General features: G+C 32.2%; 1 pseudogene; it reads left to right on the top strand.

Annotated features, from left to right (window-relative positions):
* The first annotated feature begins 6904 nt into the window (after nt 1-6904).
* Nucleotides 6905-10422, top strand: LOC107426675 (sm-like protein LSM5; annotated as a pseudogene).
* Nucleotides 10423-11491: the final 1069 nt, after the last annotated feature.

Raw genomic sequence — 11491 nt, 5'->3', positions numbered from 1 at the left:
ATTGTTTTTTCCACTTGAATCATTGTATATCTTGTATCACATCTCTTAATTAATGGACAAGGTGAAAGAGAAAGCTTAATTCTTCAACCACTCTCTGCATCAAATAGAAGGAATCAAGATCCAAAGATAACGTATTTGACCTGAAGTCCTTGTTCCCACTTTTAGCTATGAGAGCTCCACTAACTACCTATCACCCTTTTTTTTAAAATTATTTATTTTTATTTTTTATTTTTTAGGGACATTCACTATCACCCTTTTTGACTACTTCGACCAAAATTACAAGGTGTTGACGTAAACTACAACACCTTCTTTATCGTTGTGGAAATGATCAGATTTAATGGAGCTTATCCCAATCTCATATACACCAATTCATTTCCAATTTTTCTCATACTTAGATGAGATTGCTATGTCTGAGACATAATCATCTAATCCAAATTAATAATAAATATATAAATAGGAAGTTTCCTGCGGGATTGTTTCTGTTGCCTTGACATTTTTGGGCAATTACAGTAAAACAAAGACACTTCTTTTCTCCCTTTTTGAAGGCAAACAATTGTTTTATAAACCAGTTTACAACTTAGTTTAATTTTTCCTCCTTCCCTTCCGAATTCTGGATTTTGGTTTGCAATGGAAAAAAATAAATAATAAAAAAAAAAAAATCAGCATCTCCTTATTGAAATTTATACCAGAAGTAGAGTGCCAGGCTTTTTCTAAGTCTTTTGTTTTTGTTGTTTTCTCTACACCCATTTTTCACAAGGTTCCACCCCCACATAATATGTATACGTGTAATAAATCCCGAAGTTCATCGCCATAAATTGTTTTCATCAAATTTAGAAATTTAAAAAGGAAAAAAAAAAGGTGTTTTGATGACTAACCTTGACTCGTAAAATGCAAAATTATGTACCTATTCAAATTTTCTTTTATTACTTATTTAATGAATGTAAAAAATTAACGATGAAAACTTAATCCCAATGTGAATCAGAGAAAAATCTACTAGCTTTTTGAACCCATTCTATTAAATAAATCTAGTATTCATACGACTGGGATTATCATTGCAATTGATACTGCTTTTGCTCCTCAATCCCTTCAACAATCATTTCAAATTATTGCTTTCAATTATCTACGTTTTTGTATGACATTTCATGACTTTGGACTTTGTCCATTAAAGGCGATGTTTCCTCCATTTTCTGATGGATAATCATATTGGAATTTTGGAATAAAGTGAAAAGTTTGTCTGATGAATAACCATATTGGAATTTGGGAATCTCATGAAGGGAAAAGTTTGAAAACATTTGGAATGTGACTCATAAAGTCATAACAGATAATTCATCTAAATCATTTTTTTGTCTGTGAACAGGGTCATCTAGGTCTTTGGACCCATCAATCACAATAAACAAATCTATGAGATCTAGATAAAGCCAGTATTCATTATTAAATGGAAAAATTAATGACACTTGTATAAATTGAAAGCCAATCACCACCTATGCCTATTTTTCTAGTACCAAAGACTTTGAGATTGGGCAAAAATAAATAAAATAAATAAACAATCCAACAATCATATATATCAAAATAGATGTGTTATTAAAATATAGATTTTGAGATCTGTATGATTTTTAAAAGTTTAGAGGAAAGAATTGGCTTGTCTAGGATTATTATTCAGTTTAAGGCTAAACGAGTAATTGTGCAATTTGATACGGTTCAATTTCCAAATTTCAACAGACCATGTCATTTAGGAGGCTTTTCAAATAACGACCTGTTAACTTATCAAACACCAACCTTTAATAGCATATATGCACAATTTTGCTTTTGGAGGCTGTTCCAAAAGTAAAAAGTCCCATAAATCCAAAAAAAAAAAAAAAAAAAGAGAGAGAAAAAAAAATTAAAAGAAAAAAGAGTTTGGGACCGACCCGACTTGTCATTCTCAAATCTCAAGTGGGAAATCATGGACAGGGGGTTCCTATGAAAAGTTCATTGCTTGTGCTTGACCAAACGACTAACCTAGTTTTCTTGAAGTAGTTGTCATTTAGTTTATATATATCGTTGCACGACAGATCCATCACTCGTTTCTTTACCTTTTTTTTTTTTTTTTTCTATTTTTTAATTTAAATTTATATATTCTTTCAATTTCAATGTAGAGAGAACTCGACTAACTCGGCAACTCAACACAAGTTTCCTATTTCATAAATTCATTATTTGTTTTCTTGTTTAGTAGAAGAGATGATTTGGGAAATGCGTGGGAATGGCGTTGTGCATTGGTCTGCTGGCTCTTGTTTTTGTACATTCCTAGGTTATCTTTAAGGTTCAATTCTGTCTCGTTTCTATGGATCCCCAGGAAGATAAATATCCTGGCCCATTTTGTCTGTTAATGGGTGGCAAACAATCATAACTGGGCTTTTCAGTGCTTCTCAATTGTCTGCCTTGTTTCTTGGGGAATGTGGCCCAATACCAATAAAAAGAAGGGTCAACGATATTTATCCTTTTCTTTTTCAATTTTTTTTATTTATTTTTTATTTTCTATTTTACTCTCTATCAAACTGAAAATTATTTATTTTTCTTTTATCCTTCCGAAAAGTATTCCATCTCTGCACTTTTGCTTTTTTTTTTTTTTTTCTCTTTTTCCCCTTCTTCTTCCAGCAAAATCCACACACAATCTTATTGAAAAAAAAAAAAAAAAACAATCCTGCTCCACCTGTGTTTTCTATTTATTTTCAATTTCTATTTTATATTTTTTTATCTATGCATAAAAAAAAAAAAAAAAGGATAGGAATACCCATCGAAGAAGAGTTCCCTGTAACTCTCAATATCTCTCAATATCACAGTAGCAATAATGGAGGACATTAACATCAACACCAACTATAACCCATATTCCAAATCCCATTCCAAACCCAAACTCACGCTTTCCTCTTCTTCTGCATGGCCTCCTCCTTCTTCATCTTCATATTCATCTTGTTTCTTCTTCCTACTCTCACCCCCTCGCACGCTCTCTTCTCCGACTGCATCCCTCTAATCTGTGGAAGATTCAGTTTGTGCAACCCCAGATCCATGTCTGCTAGCTTCTGTGTTTTTGTGTTTTTCAGAAAATTTATGGGTTAAGGGTATAATTGATATATTGAAAAACAAGGTGGGTAGATAAAAAAAAATTTGAAAATAGAAGGCAGATTTCATTAGAATCATTTAAATAGGGATATTGGGCCAAATTCCCCTTGTTTCTTTTGTACCGAAATCGGGGGCTTGGGCCTCTTGGTGAAGCTCTTGTTCTGGCTGGTTTGTTGCCTACTTTGGTTTATAAAACCCATATTTCATTAAAAAAATAAAAAAATAAAAAAAAATAAAGATTTGAAATGAGATTTTAAATTAAGAACTTTGGCATATTAAATATTATACGAGACTCCGGAACTAGGGAGGTTTCTGTCAAGTTAAAGGGAAACGACACCGTTTTGGATTGCCATGGATTATATATATAATAATAAATCTAATAAAGATCGGGATTTAATATTTATATATTAAATAAAAGTTAAAACTAATATGTCAATGCACATATTACGACAGTGGCAGAAGAATAAGGATTCAGGGAGGAAAAAAAAAACAAAAAGGTGTAAGAAATAAAACAAGTACTAGTGAAACACCATCAATGGAAGATTGTGGTACCAGGTCTTAAACCGTGCATGACTGCAACGAAAAAGCATGAAAGGTAAAAAGTGGGTGTGAAAGAAAAAAGTAACAGAATTGTTAACGGTGGCAGGGATAGGATTGGGATTTGAAGCACAATTTCTCATCGTTGTTGCCAAAGGGAAATTTTTTTTTGTTCTGTTTTTTTGGATTTTGTTTTTGCTTTTTGGGTTATAGCCTTGAATGAAGTTCAGTTTGACATCAATCTCCAAATTGGAAGAGAAGGTTATATAAGAAAATGGAAAAAGAGCATATATAGACCAACACAATACTCTTACAGAAAACCAACCAAAACAGTCACAATAAGAAAATTCAGATAACAGAGAACACAACTAATACTTATAAACCAGATTTTAAACCCCCAAAAATCATTAGGGTGTGATTTCTCTAGCTTACCCTTTATGAATGAATATTATATTTTCCAACAGCAATTAGACTACAAAAATAGCTTGTAAATATGATACGATGTAGAGGAAAGTGTACTTGAGAGTGAATGAACCGTATAACTAGCTAAACGGATTTTTTTTTTTTTTTCCCACAAAATCCTATATTTTTTTTATTATTTTTTTAATGAGTGTGTATGTATAGTGCTCATAGTGGAATTTTATTTTGCTCATCTCTTGATGGCTGTTCTCATCCGTGTACGCAATTGTTGAACCTCATTAGTTATTTTGTTTTTATATATTTTGATTCATCAAAATCGTCTTCAGAACTGTATCTACAACTAGAAACCATTTGTTAAATAGTTTTTCTACACTTTTGCCTTTTTAGTTAGAGGAAAGTGATCTCACCAGCCCAATTTCTTAGTGTCTAAGCCATATTAAACATATACTTTCCATCCAAAGTAAGAATTTGTCAAAGATTCACCAAATGTTTATTTAGTATGAATACTAAGTCCATAAATATTGATGTAGTGGGGGCTTTATATGAATATATATCATATGAAAAAGTAGAAACAAGATCATAATAACAAGATCATAATTGAACTAGGCATTGATCAATAATAAACTTTTTGATGCAAATTAAATTAACAAGACTTTAATTGAACTGAATTTTTTTTTTAATTTTTTTTAATTTTTTTGGGGCAGTTGACTGAACACGCAGCTGCAATGGGACAAGAAACACCCGCGGGTTAGTGGAATTTAGGTGGTCCCTCTCACACCGAAAGATAACCCACCACAACTTCATTTGATAGGCCCAACCCACTGGTGGCAATCGGACTCCAAATAAATGCTGAAAAAGGTTATTTTATTTTGACTATTACCCAAAAAAAAAAAAAAAAAGTAAATTTTTTTTCACATATGCCCAGGTGCACTTGATAATAAAAATAATGACTTCTTTTTTTTTTTTTTTTCTCTCCTTCTTTCTTTTTCCTTGCGAGTTAAGCTTAGGGCCTCTTTTCGAACTTCATGTCCTTAATTTGTTCCATTGTGTTATTAAATAAATATATACTCTCTGAATTTTAAATTTAACAAATATATATATATATATATATGTTTATAAATGAAAAAGTTATCATACATCCTCATTTGACTTTCCATATTCTCTATTTGAATTTTTTCTATTCTGATTTTGTTTTTCTTTTTGGACATAACTTTGATTTGTATTTGAGTATGCTGCTTGATCCACTGAACTATGAGAATGAAAATCAAAGGAAAATAATATCCTACAATATACAATTTGATGATTACATTTTTTTTTCTATTTTTATATGATATTTATTGCATTTTATACTTGTGATGGTGGTTGATGAAATAACCCCATTTACTGCACTATTAAGTATTGTAAGGGGACGTTGTGCAGAGTAGTTTTTATCATTATTATTATTATTTTATTTTGATGATAAACGACGTTGTCTAAGAGTATATTATTTTACCCATACACCCAAATGAAACTTGTAGCCAACCACGTCCAGAATCAGGTTCATGTACCTTTTCAATCCATGAACTTTAAATTAAAAATAAAATAACATATAGAACTGGAATTGGAGAAATGTGAAGCTCAAGCCTCTTAACGTATTAGAAAAGTCCAAAAACATTGGACTACGTCATTCTTTGATTTATTTACCAACGGAATATTCTGCAAAATTAATGTGATTTCCTTTGCCCCACTACGTCATTCTTTGGTCAAACCATAGACCTCTGTGGCTCTGTCTGTGCTAGCATCTAATCTGACGGACCCAATTGAAATCAGCATATAGATTTTATGTCGTCCAGTGACCATATACATATCGGCTTTGATTTTATTTTATTTATTGGATTTGAGTCTTGACTGCCTTCACACGTCCTATCTGAGGCCGTGAAAGCGTGAAGTCACTTTGTCACTTCTCTTTTTCCTTTATTGTTTGGAAAACAATATTTGGACACCTGTACAAGATGAATAATTTAATTACTCTACTTTTTAGTTTTACATTTTGTTAATAAAATTGGGTAATAATTGGAAGAGGAATAAGTGCAGAAAGATATTAAGAAAATAATGCATTTTATTGAGGAGCATGTATTATTTTTTTTTATTGTTATTATTATTTTTGAAATAGAGGAGCACGTATTCAAGGACCGGCCACATGAAACTTGGAGTCCTTTGAGCATATTCATACTAATATGTGAATTAAAACATCTTTATAAATAATATGGACCGAAGTTGCGTATATTCAGTTTGTAGACCCATTTAATTTACCCACTTTATACATAATATACCTTAAAAACAAAAAAGAAAATCTTTGTACATAATATGGACCCAAGTCTCCTATATTTTGTAGACCCACTTAATAGTCTATCAGCGAAGCATTGGTTGGCAATCGGGGCCAGCGTCAAGGCCACGGGTAATACATATAGATTCTTTGGCTGCTCTGACTTATGTGAAATGCTTTATTAATTATTTTTTCCCAGGGAAAACTAAGACGTTTTTTTATTTATTTATTTTTTATATACATTTGTCTATCTCAAATAAATTTTCTATTAAAAATACAACTGCATTTAGACTATACATAATGGTGAATAATAAAAGAATAAGTTTTTGTTTGGTATATCTTTTTTTTTTTTTTTTTTTTTTTTTTTTTTTTTAACTTAAAACACTTGTAGACTGCTATAAGCTTTTAAGCGCAAGGGACACATTCGTCCTCCAAGCATTTTAGCGCACTTTCAAGTTTTGCAGCTCTTATTTGAAGCCGAAAGGATCTCCATGACAACCGACTTGTACCACGGCCAGAGTTTTCTGCATCCATGACTAACAATCCTTCACAGCTATTCTCCTCAGGTTTGCCATTCTCTTTCTATCACTTTCTCGGGAAAAATCAAACGGGAAAAAACGTCGAATTTTTTTTTTTTTTTTTGGTTTTCGTTTGGGGGAAAACTTTGCGGGGTTGATTGACCGTTACATAGGTTCCAAAATGAAGGGTGACAAGAAGCCCGTCGGCACTCTTAGGGGATTCGATGTTTACGCAACATGCTCCTCGAGACGTCACTGAATAGTATGATTCTCTCGCTTACATTGCGCTCAGATTACCTAATGCATATTTATAAGGTTTTTATTTTTATTTATATATATATATATATAACTTTGCTAGTTTCATTCCTATATTAGTGATTATGCAGGTTGGGGGATTGATTTATTTGAATTTCTGTTTCTGGGTTATCTTTCTTCTTCTGTTTGGTTGCCGGGAAATTTTGAGAAAGGAAAAATAAAGTAGGATTAAATAATTGGTTCTATGCTGGTCTCCTATTTATTTATATTCCATGCTTGTATAATGCTTAAATTTACCATTATGAGAATAAGAGAACATCGAGCAGGATGGGGTTGAAGGCTCTTTGAAGAGAAATCTCGAAATATTTGATGGCACCAAGATTTTTGTGACTAAATTGGAAAATGCTGAGATTTCTTTGTGTGAATTAAGACATCAAGTTGCTTTTCATTTCTTCTTTCCATGGATATAACCTACACACACACACACACATATATATATATATATATATTTTTTGAAAACATTTTGAATTCTATGCCGAATCAATGCTAGGGGTGAACTCATTTTTGCTCTCATTTTCTGTGCTTTGATAATTGTAAAATTAAACGATTTGAGTAACAGAAACTCAAAAAACCAAACACCCTAAATCTTTTAATTTCTATTGTCAACGTACTTTACAGTGGACTCCTTCTCATCTTCAAGAATGTGTATTCTTAGATTTAGCACAAAAAACATCAAAGTGAAGGGGCAGATGTTTGGGCGCTGTAATGACTTGCAAGTGGCATGGCATTTGTCTCTATCTACCTATATATATATATATATATATATATATACTTTAGTACCAATCGCCTACAAACTTTCCGTGCTCTATGTATCATATTCTGCAAACCCCAGCATACCCTGCTTTCGTCATTTGATCTACCTATCAATTTTCTTCCCTGTTTTCTGACTTATTTCAACTTAAATTATGTTCAATCTTGCTAGAAAAGAAAACTGGTTATCTTTCTGAAGTAACTCGAATTATTGACACGAGAATGTAATGCTAGAAATTTAGGATGCATCGATTTTAGCTGAAATAATGATTACCAAAAATTCTTTGAGTTCGAGCTCTCATTGGAGGATTGTTTGAAAGGTATATTTATGTTAGTTTGGGAGTGGACTTAAAAGGAGGGTTTTGAAATAGCATCTCTTATGTGTTAGAGCTTCTCATATTTGAACAATATCTGATTTATAGAAGTGTTTACATAAGATAGATAGTTATCAGATGCAATGCTTTTAAATGAAATAGTGGCTGGTCTATAGATACTATATGAGTATAAAATGATACATGCAAATGTTTTAGTTTATATTTTCCTATCTTTCAAGCAACATGGAAAAGTGATAACCATTTCTATATCCCATCAGTTTTATGCTTGTCATACATTTTGCATGTATCTTATTACTTGCATTGGGATCATTTTCCAGTTTTGAGCAATGGTACAGTTTTTGTTCTTTTACTGGTAAACATGAACATTTCTGATTTTTCTTGTATGGCTCTAAGAGATATCATTACTTAATTATGTACTGCTTACTGTAACTGTATTGGCTTTGGCAATGCCATTGCCCTTGTCTTTCAACTTTCTTTTGCATATGTATCATCTGCGTGTTTTACTACAATGATAAGTCTAGTTTTGTGATTTGTTAAACCTTGTATTTCAGGGTTCATGATTGTTTGGTAACCTGCTTCTCTATTTCAATTTCAGTGAGATCACTGCTGAAGGAAGACGGATAACAAAGCTTGACCAGATTCTATTGAATGGAAACAACATTGCCATTGTAAGAACAAAGCTTGACCAGATTCTATTGATTGGAAACAACATTGCCATTGTAAGTGAGACATGTTTTTTTTATACGGTTGAAACCATAAGCAGTATTGGCCTAATTATAATGTATGATTCGATTTGCATGGAAAACTTTGGAATGAATTGTCCATGGGATTCTTTTGAAAAGATGGATAAAAGGCTTGCATAGAAAGATCCAATCTCCCAAATATGATTAATATATTATTTTATTAAAATTCTCATCTTTAAGCTCATTTTTGTCGGTTGCTGGTATAAGTGCTCATGGACAAGCAGCCAAACAAGGAAATGATTATTTATTTGGCTGTTCTAAAAATCTTTTTGCATATTGCAGCTTGTCCCTGGCGGTTCACCTGAATCTGAGTGAGTAACAATGGATGTCTATGCAGTCAACGATCTTTCATCATGTGGTGGGAGCTGACAGCTTATAGGTAATAATGAGAATTTACGTCTCCAAGATTCTATTTCTATATCAGCACTTTGTTTTTTACTAGGTGACGGGTTGTAGGATAATCGTAAAGGGATTTTCTAATCATGTTTAATTACTCATTATTTTTGTTAAATACATTGATATAACCTTTACCTTTTATCCTTTTAAATGTTTAATGGCCTTTTCATACATTGACACATCATAAACGGTTTTCATTGCTGTCTCTGTTTGGTGATGATTTAAGAAACTTTTGGCTATATTTTGTGATCTGCTTTAAGGGTTACCAATTTTTGGTTCCAAGAACTTCTGATTGTATTTATTGAGAATTTACAATGTCTAAACCTAATTGCTAATCAAGAGGAGCATAATAACCTAACGTTCATCTTCCTATTTCAGACTCAGCCTGCTTTTTCTGCTCCCCTACACAGAACCTTCTCCTGAACTCCTTCCTTTATTGCCCAACACCTTTCTACCCATATTCTTCTTCCATGTTGTTTCCTTGCTCTTCTCGTGCAGAAAAGACCCTCATTGCGGCAAATATGGAAATATAATTTTATAATCAGGTTTTATAGTAGCATTTGTTGGGTTTGCACCCAAATTTTACGGCTTCAATATATAGTAAGTTGATAATAGCATTGTTGACCACAAAAAATGTAAAAATGTTGATACTTGTTTGTCTGAATCCTTTCAAACGTCAATTCAATAAATACTAGGTGATTGACGACAGAGAAACTGGAAAAAAAAAAAAAAAAAAAAAAAAAAGAAGAAGAAGAAGAAGAAGCAAGTTTTTGCTGCTGATAATCAGAATGGGCGTTTATAACGGCACTGCTTGATGATGGTGTTCTGTGATAAATGTGGTGATGAGCATCGGTGACATTTATGATTAGCATCAATTATTTGCGACAATCATGAATATTTAGATTGAAGGTCATTAACCTGTTAAACCATAATCAGTTCTTCATATGCTGTTCAGCCAGGTTTTAGTGACTGATTTAGCATTTTTCTTTTTCCTTTCCAGAGTAAATGACAAGTTTAAATGTTAAAAATCTGGGTGGTCTGATTTTTTCTCTTTTCCTTCTTTGACTGTTTGTCTGATTTATTGCAAATGCTTCAATTTATTGTTGTTTTTGTTTTTTTCCTAGAGAATCTAAGGCGATTTATCTTCACATATAAACGGATGGTCTGATTTTCTTCTCGCACAGATACATTTTCCTCTTTCAGACAATTTGACTTAAAACAAACTTAATATAGTGATAAGTAATAACAACAATGATAATAATACTAATAAGTAAATAAATAAAATGAATAGAATGAGTAAAATGCATGGTTTAATTCCCGTAGGAGGCTGAGAAAACATAATGTAAGGTAGCAAGAACAATTTGTCATATCTGGGAAAAAGCCAAGAAATAATGAACTTGGAGCTGCTAAAAAAGTTTACTAGATTCATCACTAATACATTCATTACAATTAAGAATGAATGAAAGTCACCAATAGTCAAACACAAAATATATAACAAATTCTAAAAAATAAGAATAATAAAAATAAAATATTAGACTCACTCTCTAAAACGTTTTCCATAAGCAAATATGGTCTTGTGGCCCATCTTTATCGCTCTACATACGTCAAACATTTCATCTTAAAAAAATAAAAAGCATACATCCATCATTCCCATTGCCCACCAACCAATGGCCAATTCAAATCAAAATTCAAGCATGCGTATAATTTTACTGGGAGTAAAGAAACAAAAAAACTACGTTACTGGTAGAAATTTATTCTACAAAATCCATCTTCCCAATTTATCAAAGAAAGAAACATGTAAAAATTTAATGAGTATCAAATCCTTTGAGATTAATTTTTGTTCGATATTAAAAAAATAAATTTTTTTAAGAAAGGGAAAGAAAATACTTAAAAAAAAAAAACAAAAAATTCATGGGCCATTGGCGGACTAAAAGCCGATTATATCTCGGAAAGCCCGGCACGGCGAAAGGTTCGAGGCCGATTGGGTTCATGTTCCCGTTCGTTAGGACGGGGACGCCATGGAAGTACGGACGGCGGTTTTATTAGCGAGCCGATGGAGCTCCAGCCTCCGGTTTG

This window comes from Ziziphus jujuba, chromosome 9, assembly GCF_031755915.1.
Source record: "Ziziphus jujuba cultivar Dongzao chromosome 9, ASM3175591v1".
In the NCBI taxonomy this organism is placed as follows: Eukaryota; Viridiplantae; Streptophyta; class Magnoliopsida; order Rosales; family Rhamnaceae; genus Ziziphus; species Ziziphus jujuba.
This window is presented reverse-complemented; position numbering and strand designations above follow the sequence as displayed.